The sequence below is a fragment of the Sminthopsis crassicaudata genome, chromosome 3, assembly GCF_048593235.1.
Source record: "Sminthopsis crassicaudata isolate SCR6 chromosome 3, ASM4859323v1, whole genome shotgun sequence".
Classification (NCBI taxonomy): Eukaryota; Metazoa; Chordata; class Mammalia; order Dasyuromorphia; family Dasyuridae; genus Sminthopsis; species Sminthopsis crassicaudata.
Genome location: NC_133619.1, coordinates 259,344,376 through 259,360,740, shown reverse-complemented (window position 1 = coordinate 259,360,740; position 16,365 = coordinate 259,344,376). Strand labels below are relative to the sequence as shown.

General features: G+C 32.1%; 1 long non-coding RNA gene across 1 annotated transcript; it reads right to left on the bottom strand.

The window, feature by feature from the left end:
* Nucleotides 1-3,290: 3,290 nt before the first annotated feature.
* Nucleotides 3,291-13,419, bottom strand: LOC141561238 (uncharacterized). Its single transcript, XR_012487998.1, has 3 exons — nt 13,333-13,419; nt 4,481-4,541; nt 3,291-3,397 (listed from the first exon to the last, which is right to left on the bottom strand). It is a non-coding gene; the product is annotated as an uncharacterized LOC141561238 (long non-coding RNA).
* Between the last annotated feature and the right edge of the window lie 2,946 nt (nt 13,420-16,365).

Here is a 16,365-nt window from a genome sequence, read left to right as displayed (position 1 = left end):
TTAGGAAGATTTGTCAGCTCTATGTCAAAAAGAAAAAAAAAAAAAGACTACATATTGAGAAAAGGGACAGTATGTGCCAAGGTAAGTCAAATCACTACCACCATGTGGACTACTATCTTCTATCTTCTGATAGAAATAGCTCAGGACCTTGAGCCTAAAAGCTTTGGGAATTGTAGTGTGCTCCAAATCATCAGACCTAATTCTACAACTCACCTCCTACAAGAAGGAGATATTGTAGAGAGGCACCTTACTAGGAATATGTTAAAGTCAATTTATGCCAGTTCCTGGAATATCCAGGCATTCCTGATGAAAAGACCAAAGCTGAGTAAAAAATTTGACATACAAGAATAGGAGTCTAAGAGGGATAAAAAGGTAAACATATGCAAGCAATAAATAATAGAAGCAATTGATAATTTCATTAAATATGATTATGACAATGATAAAACAGTAAAATTTGTGGGTAGCAGCCACAGTAGTACTTAGGAGAAATTTCATATCTCTAAACTTTTTTTTTTTTTTTTTAAATAAGAGAAAGCTGATGAATGCATTGGACATGCAACTAAAAAAAATCTTAGAAAACAAACAAATTAAAACCCTCCAATTAAACATCAAATTAAAAATCCTGCAACACTAAGGAAAGATGAACAAAATTGAAAATAAAAATCTCATTGAATTAGTAAAACTAGAAACTAGAATTTTTTTTCTCTTCAAAGATAAGTTATTAGCTAATTTGATTTTTTAAAAAATCAAATTACTAGTATAAAAAAACAAAAAAGATGAATTTCCAACTAATGAAGTTGAAATAAGAGAAAATTTTAGGAGCTATTTTTAAAAATTGTATACGCCAACAAAACTGACAATCTAAACAAAGTAGATGAATGAAAATAATATTCATAAAAAATATGAATTTCCCCAATTAACAGAACAGAAAATAGGGTGCAAAAATATCCCTGGTTTAGAAAAGGCAATGAACTCCTAAAGAGCAAACCTTGGTAATAGAATGATTTATAAATGAGTTCTAATAAACATTTTAGAAAACAATTTCAAAATAAATTGTTGGAAAAAATTAGAAAAGGAGTCCATTAATTTTCTTCTCTGATACAAATATGGTCTTGATACCAAAATCAGAGAGTCAAAACAGAAAGAAAACCATAGAACAATATCCCTAATGAAAATTGATGCAAAAATTTTATTTTATTTTATTTTTAATAGCTTTTTATTTACAACATATATGCATGGGTAATTTTTCATCATTGACAATTGCAAAATCTTCTGTTCCAATTTTTCCCATCCTTCCCCCCACCCCTTCCCCCTGATGGCAGATTGACCAATACATGTTAAATATGTTAAAGTATAAGTTGAATACAATATATTTATACATGTCCATATGTTTATTTTGCTGTACAAAAAGAATCGGACTTTGAAATAGTGTACAATTAGCCTATGAAGGAAATCAGAAATGCAGGTGGACAAAAATAGAGGGATTGGGAATTCTATGTAGTGGTTCATAGTCATCTCCCAGTATTCTTTCACTGGGTGTAGCTGGTTCAGTTCTTCACTGCTCTATTGGAGATGCAAAAATTTTAAATGAAATAAATATTAGCAAGATGACTATAGCAACATATATACCATAGGCATACAGGACTACTTCAATATTAGAAAAAATATAAACATAATTGACCATATTAGTAACAAGAACAACAAAAACTATGTTACTATATCAAGAGACTCGGAAAAAGCTTTTGATGAAATTGAACATTTATTTCTATTAAAAACATTAGAAAATAATAGTAATTTTGTGTGTGTATGTGTGTATACATTTGAAGTCAATATAAAGGTTTCCTGAGTAAAATAATATAAATAAGAAAACATATACATAAACAAATAAGCAAGAAAGTTGTTAAAATGTTTGACAAGGTATTTATCTTGTTCTAGTAACAGTTATTAAAACATGTCTCTAAGTATGACAAGTCATTACTTTTTCATTACTCATGTTTTAGTTTATTTTAGCTTAATAGAAAACAAAGAGAAATCTCTTCAACAAAGCAAATCATGTATGCATAGGGATTTACAGGTTGTTTTTTTTTTTTTTTCCTTTGCTGCAGATAAGAGGGGGGAAGCTATGATTTTCTTTTGTACTAACACATTAAGAAAAAAAAAGGCATCTCTTAACCTGTGAATAACATGTATGATAGTATTTATTCCTCAAAGTTAATGTAGCTCAAGTATATATTTTAGTAACTATTGCTGTTCGAGTTCTTATTGAGGAAGAATAATTTCAAATTTCCAAATGAAAAGTAGCCCGCTTTCTAACAGTTAACAGTATGTAGAGACCTCTCATAACCAGTTTTTAGTGATCTGGAAGGGTATTGTTAATCACTCTCCTAGGTGGTTATCTTAAGTAACTAAATATTAAATATGAAAAAGAAAGGAAAGAAATCCTTTTTTTTTTTTTAAAGACATTTTCAAAGAAAGGTCAGGTGCAGCAAAAGTATTATGGTGAGACCAGATCTATTGTCCTATGACTAGAAGATGTTTAATCTGGAAAACTTTTCTTTGCTCATTACTTTAATTCATTACCTAATGCTTTTATTAATTACCTATAAATTTGTTTTTGTGCCTTTAAAGGTAAATCTTATTTATACTGAAATAATTATACTAAATATTTAACTTTAGCATTATTCACCCTTCTAAATCTGTTGAATAATTGAAAGTTGTTGCTTTGCATTTTAAAAAATAAAATAGAAAGTTAGGAAATTAAAGGGGAAAATAAAATTTTGACCTTTTAAAAAATGCTGATGGAAAAATCATAAAACATAGTTAGAACCAGGTATTTATCCATTCTTGACCTGAAGGCAATTAGGGCTTCTAATTCGTTAAGTGAAAATTAAATTACTAAAATGTTTTACAGTGTTTTAATCATATACTAGCTAAATTGTGATAGTATCCACTAAAATTGTTATGCTATTATATTGTTACAAAAAAACCTCCCAAGAAAATAGATTTAGAAACATTGATTTGTATTATATTTTTCTTGCTAATGAAAATATAATGTTTTGACTTTAAAAATAACAATTTTGTAATTTCAGACTGGTGTATCTCAATGAACAAGCTATGGTTAAAAATACAAATAAAAATACATTAGTTATGTTTTTCCAGTAGGGTGACTCACATTCTTCTATCATCCTTCCACAGCAGGAACTTGTTTCATGTGAATGCTGATAATGGGCCATATACTGTTAATGCTAACATGTAGGAGTCAGTCAGAAGTAAAAGAGAAAAACCCCTATCACGATTAGCATTAACAACATATAAACCTGTAGCTACTTTTCAGTATTCAGAGCATAAAGAATGAGATTCAAATCACAAGTTTTTTCTTTCTTGATATTTGTGTTTCCTGCAAAATAGAAAACAAAAAGATTATATATAAATATGTGACTATGCAGATGGAAGAATTTAATTTAATGAAGGTCTTAATGCAAATTTTTATTTTTAAGAAAGGAACATATTTTCTAGTTAACGGGTTGCTTAAAAGCTAGGTAAATTATAATGTAAAAGATAGTTTGAACATTTTTATAATCTGGAGTTGTCTATAGACTAATATAATACTTTAAATTTATTTGATCATTTATGGTATTTAGTGATTTATATAGATTTATTTTGTTGAAAGTCATTAGTGAAGTACTCTAAATAGCAAAATTGTAAGAATGTTTGCATTGGTGTTCTTTCTTTCTTTCTTTCTTTCTTTCTTTCTTTCTTTCTTTCTTTCTTTCTTTCTTTCTCTCTCTCTCTCTCTCTCTCTCTCTCTCTCTCTCTCTCTCTCTCTCTCTCTCTCCCTCCCTCCCTCCCTCCCTCCCTCCCTCCCTCTTTCTTTCTTTCTTTCTTTCTTTCTTTCTTTCTTTCTTTCTTTCTTTCTTTCTTTCTTTCTTTCTTTCTTTCTTTCTTTCTTTCTTTCTTTCTTTCTTTCTTTCTTTCTTTCTTTCTTTCTTTCTTTCTTTCTTTCTTTCTTTCTTTCTTTCCTATAACTATTATCTCTATATACACATGTACACATACATACATATGTACATACACATACACATATATTTTTCTTTAGTCCAGTTTAGTAATTGGCAAATTAAATTTTTTTTTTAAGCTAAAAACTTTGAATTAATACATTTTGCAAAAGTAAAATTCTGGTCAGATTTCATTTCTATAGTAAATTTAATTTACTTTCACTCTCACACTTCCCTGGAAATACTATTTTGTAAATGGGGGTACTTATCGAACCTTTTTGAGAGCATCCATTCTTCTTCAATGATGTTCATCTACATAAAGAAAATCTAAATATGGTATAGGTGCTTATTAAGTTTTTTTTTTTAATTTATTGAATTGAATCTTGTCTCATAGTTTCTTTTGTTTTATAAACTACTGTCTTTCTGAAGGAATTCTTTTTTAAAAGATAAAGTTTGATACTTCCTGTAAAGGAGTCAGATGATACCCTTTTATGCTGAGTGCATGGCTCTCACAAGCTTCAGGTTTCGGTAATGCTTTAGCAGAACCTAGAAGTTAAAATGTCATCTTAGTATGTGACTCATTTAGCAAAAAGAGGGAAATTTTCTTTCTTTCATTTCATAATGAAACTAGCTATGTGATTCAGTACTAAATAGAATTTATTGGGGGAATTTTTATACTTTATATATTTTGACAGGGCAGAAACTATCTTGGTTTGGAAATTTCCAAACGAAGAGAAATATATCATTTTCAATGGTACTTTTTAGTCTTTGGGCTATCTGAGATGCATTTATTAAAGTGCTTAGAATAAAAAAAAAAAAGTAGTTTAAATGATTAACTCATTTTCTCAAAATTTTATTACATATATGTGTGTGTGTATATATATATATATGGGAAGGCTGTTTACATTTTTGTATGTTTATATTTGACATTTGTAAACTCAATTATTTTTATTAGTATTCATTACTTTTTAGTTCAAATACTAACACTCTTTTAGAACCAAAAATTTTCATGAGTGCCTTTTGCTAATGTTTATTCAACTGCTTCTCAGATATCTCAAAGTGTATGTGTAGTAGACACCTGAAAATCCAGAAGTACAAAACTCAACTCATTTTTTCCTCTAAATCCTCTCCAGCTCCTACCTTCTCTATTACTGTAGAGAACAACAAAATTCTTCTAGTCCCTCAGTCTCACAATTTAAAGTCATTCTAAATTCTCTCCCCTCCCTTGCCTCTTAATATCCAAGCCTTTGCCAAGCATCTCTTTTATATAATTTTTTTTTCTCTGATGCTATAACTGCTCAAGTGTAGTTCCTTATAGCTTCATAGCTAGATTATTGCAATAACCACTGGTGAGTCTGTCTGCTTCCTCTCTCCCCACCCCTATCCATACTCCATTTAGCCAAAAAGTGATTTTCCTAAAACATAGATCTGATCATGTTATCCTCTCACCCCTCTTTCTCCAGTTACTCCAGGAGTAAATATGAAATGTTCTGTTTGACATTCAAAGCTTTTTATAACATAGTTCCTTTCTCTTTTTCTTCCGTACCACATTTACAGTCATGTCACACCTAATTCTTAATATACATTCTTCAATCCAATGACAACAACTTCCTGGCTATTTCGCGAATAAGAAAATCTTTCAGCTCTGAATCTTTTCTTTGTTTCCCATGCCGGGAATGCTCTCCTTTCTCTGCTCTTGACTACTTTGACTTCCCTGGCTTCCTTTCTATCCTAACTAAAATCCTACTTTCTGCAAGAAGCCGTCCCTATTCTCTTTTAATTTTAGTGCTTTCCATCCATTATCTCCTGTTTATCCTGTATTTAGTTTGTTATATATTTATTTGCATGTTGTCTCTCCCATTAGTTTGTAAGGTCCTTGAGGACAGGGACTACCTTTTACCTCTTTTTGTATCCCCAAGACTTAATCAGTGCCTATTCATTGATTGACTATGTAAGGATTTATTGACTATGTCAGAAAATTTTCTTAGACATCTTGAATTCTTAAAACAGTAGGAAATTAATAATTTTTTCAAATTTTTTCTATAGCACAAAATTAGGAAAAAGCTAGTCTTCATGATAAATGATAAACATTTATGCCTAAATTGTGGAAAATGCTAATTAATTTCCAGGATAGTATTTTTAAACTATATTAAAATCCTAACCTTTAACTTGTGATTTGTTGCTGGTCCTGAATTTCAAAAAAGTGATGGCATTGAAACACAAGCTTGAGTATAGATGAAGTGATGTGTGTATTTTTTGTCCAAAAGCCAACCAAGTTAAGTTCAGAAACTTATAACCAAATTGCACTCAGTGTGATGAATTTTTTGGTCACAGCTCATCAGAATTCAATTATTAAATTGATCAATATGTCATGTCCCAATATCTGATCAGTTTTGCATCACTAATTGCCTATTGGATATTTCAAAGTAGATTTCTCTGAATTTCAGACTTCTATTTCAAACATAACATGGCCAAAACAGAACTCATATTTTCCACCAAACTTTCCTGTTTTCTAAGCTTTCCTATTTCTGTGGAAGGCACCACATCATTGACATCATTCTTAACTCCTCCATCTCTCTCATCCCACACATGCAAACAGTTGCTAGAGCTTACTGTTTCTACAGTCTCTTGTATCTCCCTCATTTCTATTCAGAAGTACGCCTCCTGGTTCAGATCACCCTCATCTTTTAATTCAGTTATTTCAAGACTCAAGTTTTATACCTGCTTTATGTCTCTTTTTATTATAATTCATTTCCCACATAAATGCCAAATTGATTTTCCTTAAGCATATCTGACCATGTGATTCTCTGATTCAATCAATGCTCATGATCCCCTATTTCCATTAGACTAAAATACAAAATCCTCTGTTTAGCTTTTAAAGTTCTTTGTAACCTTGCCCAAATCTGTCTTTCCTGTTTTGTTACACATGACCTCCTCTCTTCCACTATGTGTTCCAGGCAAACTAACTTTCTCACTTCCTTTGTCTCTGTGCTTTGTACTGATTATCTCTCATGTGTGCAATGTATTTTCTTCTCATTTCTCTTGCACAGAATATCCCTTTCCTGTAAATAATAGCTCAAGTTTTTATGTGAAGCTTTTCTTTATTCTTTCCTATCTCATCTGCTACTGTCCTCCTTCCTTATTTATTTTGGATTTATTTACTTTAATTATTATTTTTATACTTAAACTACATCAAGTATATACTTTCTTCTCCCATTAGAATGCAGGCTTCTAAAGAAGGCTTCTTTAGACTAGGGATTGTTTCATTCTTTATATTTTCAATATCTTGTATAGTGCCTGGCATATAATGCTTTTTTTTTTTTTTCCCTGAGGCTGTGGTTAAGTGACTTGCCCAGGGTCACACAGCTAGGAAGTGTTAAGTGTCTGAGACCAGATTTGAACTCTGGTCCTCCTGAATTCAAGGCTGGTGCTCTATCCACTGCGCCACCTAGCTGCCCTCTGGCATATAATGCTTACTAAGTCTTGATTATAGAAGAATTGTCTTAAGTGCTTAAGTGCTATATCAGTGGTGGTGATAGTAATTGCAAGGATATAATTACTTAATGTGAACTAGTGAAGAAGTATTTTAAAGTAGATCAAGTGGAATTTTGTATGTTTAAAAGTCATTACTATTATCTACATATTATATGTGCTCACTTTTTATTTAGTGTTTTTTTATAGTATATGCAAAAGACTACTTATGAGAAAGTAACAAAGATATTCATAGACAACATGGGCAGAAGAAATGATAAAATGCCAATTGTGTAGTAGTACATTACTGGACATTTAAGAAATGATGGAAATGGAAGCAATGAACAAATAATATCACCATGCAGCAATAGAAGATGGAATGTCTATTTCTTGAGTTGAGGAAGTCATACCTGATGAAGCTAAAAGAGGTAATATTATAGAGAAGCAATTGGAGGCCTTGCAAACAAGAGCTTTTGATTTTATCTTATAATCTCATGACCTAACATAGCGCCTTATATATTGCAGGCACTTAATACTTGTTTGTATTGAATTATCAAATGAAATAAATATACCTAGAACAAACAAAACAACTAGAAAAATGTAATAATATAAAGTTTCTAACATGTCCAGTCCTTTGAAAACTTTTGTAGGTCTATAATGTGAAATACTATTTATTAAAATGTCAAATTGTATCTTCCCTCTGTTACATTTGTGTAACAGCTAATCTAGTTTCTCAATAAAAATAAATTATTCTATTGAGTAATGGGTCATTGAATACATATTCAATTTTTTTATCCTCTTATTTCCATCATTAAATTGAAATGTGGTATAATGGATAGAAGTTATACATAAGGCCTAAAATCAGGGAGCGTTTGGCCTTTAAAGTATACTTGTGGAGCTGTGGGCAAATAGCTGAGCTTCTCAGGCATCTCTTTTAAGAGTAAAATTGCAAATGAATTACTGATCTGCTTATTGCTTATTTCCCAGGATTGTTACTATATACTTCTTTTAATGTGATGATTTGGCTGCTTGTAGTTTTCCACTCTTTTACATCTCTCTGATGTATATAGAACTTGCTCATTCTATATTTGAAAACTGAAGAAATTATAAAAAGTAAAATTGTCTTAAAAAGTTTCCTTTCCTCCCTTCCTCCCTCCCTTCTTCCCTACCTTTCTCCTCCCTCTTTCTCCCCCTTTCTCCCTCTCTCCATCCCTCCCTTTCTTCCTCCCTTCCTCCCTCCCTCCCTCCTTTCCTTTCTCCCTTCCTCCCTCCCTCCCTCCTTCTCTTCTTCTTCCTCTTCCCTTCTCTTCCTCTTCCCTTCTCTTCCTCTTCCCTTCTCTTCCTCTTCCCTTCTCTTCCTCTTCCCTTCTCTTCCTTTCCTTTCCTTTCCTTTCCTTTCCTTTCCTTTCCTTTCCTTTCCTTTCCTTTCCTTTCCTTTCCTTTCCTTTCCTTTCCTTTCCTTTCCTTTCCTTTCCTTTCCTTTCCTTTCCTTTCCTTTCCTTTCCTTTCCTTTCCTTTCCTTTCCTTTCCTTTCCTTTCCTTTTCCTTTCCTTTCCTTCCCTTTCCTTTCCTTTCCTTTCCTTTCCTTTTCCTTTCCTTTCCTTCCCTCTTTCCTTCTTTTTTTCCTCCCTCCCTTCCTCCCTCCCTTCCTCCTTCCTTTCCTCCCTTCCTTCTTTCCTCCCTTTTTCCTCAAATTATGTGCTTTGCATTGTATTAAACACCAGAGTCAAAAAAGTTTACGTAAGACTTCATATCCTATTGAACCTCATATTTAAAATTGTTTTTTTAAAAAGATGTTCAGGAAATATACACTTAAAACATTTAACATGCTAAAAATTAGTCAATTTTGGGGCAGCTAGGTGGCGCAGTGGATAGAGCACCAGCCTTGAATTCAGGAGGACCGGAGTTCAAATATGATCTCAGACACTTAACACTTCCTAGCTGTGCGACCCTAGGCAAGTCACTTAACCTTAACCCCAGCCTGGGGGGGCGGCAATTAGTAAATTTCTCTTGAGAAAAAGTTAAGATGTAAGATTTTAAAATTTCACTAAATTTTAGAAATTAGAACAAATTTAAAAACAGTAAGTTTAAATGAAATAAAATGAAATCTATCTAGAATGAATTTTCTCAATCTTCATCCTTTCTTTCCAAGCCACTTCCCTTACCCCTTCCTCCAACATATCAGATGGTTTATTGTATTAATTATTTACATCTGTACTAACACTAACAGTAAATCTGTTGGGAATTTGAAGACCAAAAAAAAAAAAAAAAAAAAAAGAAAAGAAAAAGAAAGAATTCCACCCTGTAACTTTTGAAAAGTTAAAATATTATATTCTTTGTGCACCAGTGATTGAATTATAACAGAAAGAGCCCTGACTTGGGAATCAGAAGATTGAGATCCTAGTCCTGATCTTTCCATTAATTTGACATTTGTGATCTGGGGCAAGTCACTTTATTTTCAGGACCTTTACGTCCTTTTTTGCAAAATTTTGGTTTGGGATTATAGATATTTTTGTTCTATTATTTTCTTTTTAGGATATTGATTTGTTAGAATAAAGAAAACAGTCATGAGAGTACTTTTAACCTTTTTTATATTTGTATGTGGAAAGTAAAATTGTGAAAATTATAATACATTCTAATTGCTACAATATATTATAACAATTAGAATTGTATACCTTAAACTATGGCTTTCTATGCAATTCAATTCAAATGAACAAACTAGACACCAGAGGTTCAAAGACAAAATGCCAGTCCCATCCCTTTTACTAGAACGGACACAATATATATATTATATATACATACATATACATATGTACATTAAAATGTAGAGATACTTATATATGTGAACAAAAAACCCACAAAATTTTTCTTATAATCCTTTCATTCTTTTAAGCTACCATCATGTATCTCCTCTTCTTTTCATAGCCATACTCCTAGGAAAGGTTATCTATATTGCCCAACTTTTCAACTTCTATTCACTTTTTCATTTTTCATAATGACAACACCACTTGACTAAAACTTCTGTCTCCAACATTACTAATGCTTTTTTACTTGCTAAATCCAATGACATTTTCTCAGTCTTCATCCTTTCTTTCCAAGCCACTTCCCTTACCCCTTCCTCCAACATATCAGATAGTTTATTGTATTATTTGACATCTTCCCCTACCCCCACTTCAGATAGTTTACTTTATATAAAGGTAAATTTGTACTTCACATAAATAAGTTCTTTGATTATTAAAAGTTCTGATGTCTTATAGTTATGTAATATTTAACTAGTGTTTAAAGCCCTTCACATCTTAACTTTATCCTATTTTCTAGTCTTATTATACATTATTTCTCTCTAGCCAAACTCTCCTTCCTACTATTTATTCCTCACACATAACTTTTTCTCATCTTTTATACTAGGTATTTCCCATGTATGAAATATACTCCTATCTTAATTCCTCCTCTTAGAATATAAGTGACATCAAAGTTCAGCTTAAACATTACCTTCTATATGAAAAAAATTTTTTTTAATCCTCTCCCTCAGTTGTTCATACCTTACTCCTAAATTACTTAGTATCTATCTATATGGATATGCTATCTTCTCTTAGTAGACTGTAAGCTCAAGAATAGGAACTTTTTGTCATTTGTTCTTTAGTTCCTGTCACATACTAGGAGTTTTTAAAAAATGCTTGTTCATTGATCAAATGGTTTGTTATAGTTAAAGGGATTTGTGAGCTTGGATCTGTGCAAAGGCAAAGTGGTGTGATGCAAAAAACATTGATTGGAGCAGAATACTTAAGTTCAAGTTGTAGCTTCTGACATTAGTTGTATAAGTTTCCTGACTCCCCCTACTTCTGTCTCTTCTTTTGAAATATTTATGTTACCTTTCTTACAGAATTCTTATAAAGGGTGTACTTTGTAAATATTAAATTGCTATATAACTGTATGCTATTGGTATTGATTTTTAAATACATATCTAACATCAATTTAAAAGTATATCCACCCTACAAATATTAATCTGATACTAGACAATAATTATATAATTTCTTGAGTAATTTTTTTTTACCAAATTATTATCATTATTAATGTTAAAATATTTCAAAGAGGACTAGATTTAAAATTAAATTCTAGTGGGCCTGTCATCAACCTACTATGTGATATTGGAGAAATTATTTCCCATTTTGGACCTCTGCAAAATAAGACTTTCCTCCATTAGCTCTAATATATAAGTTAAAGTCTATTTTTGGTAATCCTGGGATATATAAATTGCTGGATTTGAATATCTTACATTTGTATTTAACAGTTTTCAAAGAGTTTTCATATGCATTCTCATTTTTTTTTTTTAAACATAAGCATGGTAAGTATGTTCTGCTTTTTAAGATGACAAAAAAGAGGTTCAGGGAGTTTTTAAGTGATTTTCTCAAGGTCAAAGGCCTGTGGATATTTATTGGTGTCTGAAGTTAAACTTAAAGTACTCTTTTCACTGTATTATGTTTACATGAAGTATCAATACATAGCAAACATTGATTTTGATGCTCAAATGCATATGTTTATATTTTATATCTTCTGTGCTTCAGGCTCTCTTTATTGGTTAAATGGGGAAAAGGGCTCACACTACATGTCTTTAAGGTTTTTTTCTAGCTGTTAGTCTAAAACTTTTAAAGTTCTTTCAAATCATTCAGTTGATAAGTTATTAAAGAGATCAAAAGAAACTGAGACCCAGTCACAAATATAGTGAGTGAATAGCAAAATCACAGATGTGAGTGAATAGCAAACTGATTTTTGAACTGGTCATCTGGAATCAAATTCAGTATTCTTTCTAGAGTGTCACAATGCTTTATTTTTAAGGACTCTCCATTGAAGCCGCTTGTCTCCAAACTTTATTTGTATGATTTCACTGGTATAGCTAAATCCCATTGAAGAAATCTCTACCAATGCATATCAGTCATAGAGTTGTTTGGGGTATTAATTAAGAAATTAATAACTTGCTCAGGCTTATATAGCCAGTATGTGTCAGACATTCTTTGAACCTGGGATTTTCTGGCTCTGAGAACAGCCCCTCTGTTCACTAAAGCTGTGCAGTTTCACTGTCCATAAAAGTTAAAAAAGCAGTGTTTGGTAATAGTTTTGCTTGTTCATAAATGTTTGTATATGATCTATCTTCAATAAGGTAATATAAATTCAGCTAAGGCAAATCCCCTTAATCTTCAGTCTCATCAACTATGCCTTGAAAATTATTAAACCTTCCAAAAATTTTTTATACAATTTTGTCATTCTTAAATTACTGTTTTCTTATTTATCAGTTTTCTTTATGATTTTTATTATATTCCTATCATTTCCAGAGAGCTAATCTATATAACAAATTTTAAAAAGGAAAGAAAAATTAGGTTGGTAAAATTAATCAATTCATAGGGAAAAAAATCTAATAATATTTGTAGTGTTTCATACTTTCACTAAAGGAAAAGACAGCAGCTCCACCTGGAGAAAAGAGATAGATAACTTAACAGTTTTAACACTTATACTGCAGGTTTAGGCTGTCAATTCTACTTTGAGTTTGCCTGACATTGCAAGTAGAGGAACCTGTAATTAGAAGAGGAGGGATTAGCCCTAGGAGAGGGGCTTAGGTGCAAGAGTCCCGTCTCTTTGAGACCACCTGACTGCATTCATAAAGAGTCAGCCACTTGAATGGTAGTTGGGGAGATATCACATCTCTACATTTCAGGGGTGTTAAATTCCTATTTGGAGTTAAACTCATGTCCAACCAATCCCCTCTTCCTAAGTCTGACTCTGTCTTTTCTATTTTGCTTATTTTCACCAACAGAAAGGAGGAAAAAGAAAAAAAGAAAAGAAGGAAAGAGGGAAAGAAAGATTAATAACCTACCTGTTTCACCAAGCAAGGTTTCTTTCTTCCCAACGAGTCAGGCAAAAACCTAGTGCTTCTTAGAGAGGCCACAGACTTCCTCCATTTGGCTGGCATGTGTAGTGTGTGTGTGTGTGTGTGTGTGTGTGTGTGTGTGTACGTGCACATGCCCACATGTGCTGAAGACAAGAAGATATCTAAAATCAAAGGGACAGCAATCATCAGTCATCTGCAGGCAGATCAATCTCTTTAGATAGCAGCATGGCAGCCCACGCCAGGCTCAAGAAGCCAGTTCCAACTAATTTAAGACCCTTTTTATAAGCCAGCTGAAGGTGACTCATAACCAACGGTTTGCCTTTTCTGTGAACCCCACTGCTTTTCCCCCTTCCTGTCTGTTTTTCTCGTAATTTAAAGGTTGGGGGAGAGGAGGAAATATTTTTAAAGGAAATGTAGAAAAAGGCCAGGGTCCTTGGGGCTGGTGTTTCCCCCTCGTTCCAAATGCATTTTTTTCTCTTTTCTTTAATGAATACTATGTACTTTCCTGCTCCATGTGGGCAAGAGGCCTCCTTTCTCACTTTTGTCTTTTAATTAAAAGGAAATACTGGCAAACTCAGACAAGTCAGCGGAGTGTTCCACTCAACTGCAGGGGAAGTGAGCTTTGTTGGGAGCTGAGAAGGCAGTCACTCTTACTGAGAAATTCCACTGTAGAACACCTAGGCTACAGGTACTGGCCTCCTTTCTGGAATGGAGATATTTAGCAAACAAGGTGGCTGTAGATGATATTAATATATATGAATAGAGAAGAGAAATAACTTCAGAATTACTGAACAGAATGGTGGTAGCTGAAAGAATCACCTCCTAACTAAAGTGCACAAAGAACATGTACAAAGAGATAGTCAGGAGATTACCTTGCACAGTAATATTGCACTTTCTCTCTAGCCTTAAATTCTCTCTTGATGATTGAGAGAGTTAAACTAAATGATATGTAAGGCAACTTTTTGCATGGAAATTCCATGATTTTAGATAACAAAAAAGCTTCCCTCCCTCTACTGTACTATAAGAATAAGAATAGGGAGGGGCAAATGAGCCATTAAAACTGGAACATCTTATGTACAAGCCTTAAATAAGAATTTTATACCAGAAATAGTCATGGGGAACATTAAAATGTATTGGGGAGAAGAGAAGGAAACTTCTCGTTGTGAATCCAAATGAGGTGTACTAGTGTGATTATAATTTTGGATTTATAGCTGAATCTTGAATTCAGTCCTGGGTTGATTAACTGATTTACTTATTGATTGATAGATTGATAGAAAAAGACTGATGATTTCCTTGAGATAGGTAATACCCAGTCAGAAAAATCATTGGGAAAACCTCAGCAAATATAATCTAATTCAGGTATCCTTGCTCTCCAAAAAACAAAACCTAGTGAAAAATATCATGGAGATGGTTGTTATTGTTTGGATACTTTTGAAGAGGACCTATGACACCACAGAAGATTGTATGTGAATTGAATTTAAGTGGAGATGCAGGTGTGGAAAAAGAAATATCAAGACTAGACATACAAATTTAAGAGTCATCCATAATAAGGTAATAGTTGAGGCTTTGGAAGTAAATGAGATTGTCAAGAGAAAGAATAATATTAACTCACATTCATATAGACAATTAAGTTTACAAAATGCTTTCTTTATAACAATCCTGTAAGGTAAGTAGAATATTGTACATGTGAGGAAACTGAGATTTAAAGAAATTAAGTGATGTGTCTATTATTATGTAGTTAGTGTCTAAACAAGTTATGTTATATGATCATGATGGGATACTACTATTATAAGAAACGATGAGTTCATTGATTTTAGAAAAGAACATGGACAGATGTGCATGAAATAATGAAGAACAAAATGAGCCAAGAGAATGGTTTACAGAGCTGCAACAATATTTTTTTTTTTTAAGAAAAACTTTAAGTGACCAAACCATTTTGATTATTTATTATAAATACTCAAATGAACTACAAGGACCTATGAAAGAAGATACTATCTATATCCAGAGAAAGGACTGACAAGTAGAAGTATGTATGGAATGATTTTATATTCTTTATATAATGTACATATATATGTATACATATATACATAAAGATATATGTACGTATATTAAAAATATACGTACATATATCTTTGTTTCTAATGGTAGCCATTTCTAGGGAAGAAGGGAGAAAAAAAGTTACTTAATTATTATATATTTGAATGGAATAGAAAGTTGTATATAATTAGATTGCAGTTTTATGTGCAATCATTTTTCTACCAGGCTATAGAAATGCTTGTTTTATTTCACAAATTAAAAATAAGACAAAAAAGATTTGAATCAAGTTTCCCTAACTTCAGGTCACAGGCTCTATTTTACCACTGTCTCTTAAAAAACAGCTAAGAGTAAAACCTTGCAGAATATCTATTTTAAGTCACTAAGAAAAGAGAAAGCAATTTAAGAATGAGGACAGTGCAATGATTAAGATTAGGAAAGAGATAGTATCAAAAAGAGTATACAGTAACAAATACTGTAAAGATTAAAGTCAATCCAGTCTCCTCTCATTGCTTTGATACTGACTAAAATAAAGGTACCATGACTGATATCCTATGAGAGCCTCCTGTCTTATTTCTGTTTCAAATACAACTTGCCTTTGATTAGGAAAGTGCTATTTAAATATCTTATGTTCAGAGAAGTTTTATAGAACTCAAGAAACCAATGAATATTGGTTAGCATCAGTGAAGGGCTATCCTATAAAGGTTTTCCTTAGACCTCTGAAAATTCAGAATAAAAGATGGATACATTTCTAAGATGTAATACTTTCTAGATCAAGATAAGAAATATAAAATACTTAATATACATTATGTCATTTCATCCTCAACAACTCATGGTGGTAGTTACTACAGTTCTTATCACCTTTATTTTATAGATGTTGAAACTAAAGTTTAGTGAGGTTATGACAACTGAACATTTATCCAGCTAGCATATGCCAAAGGCAGGATTTAAACCCCAACCACTTCTTGTCTCTGACTCCAGTGA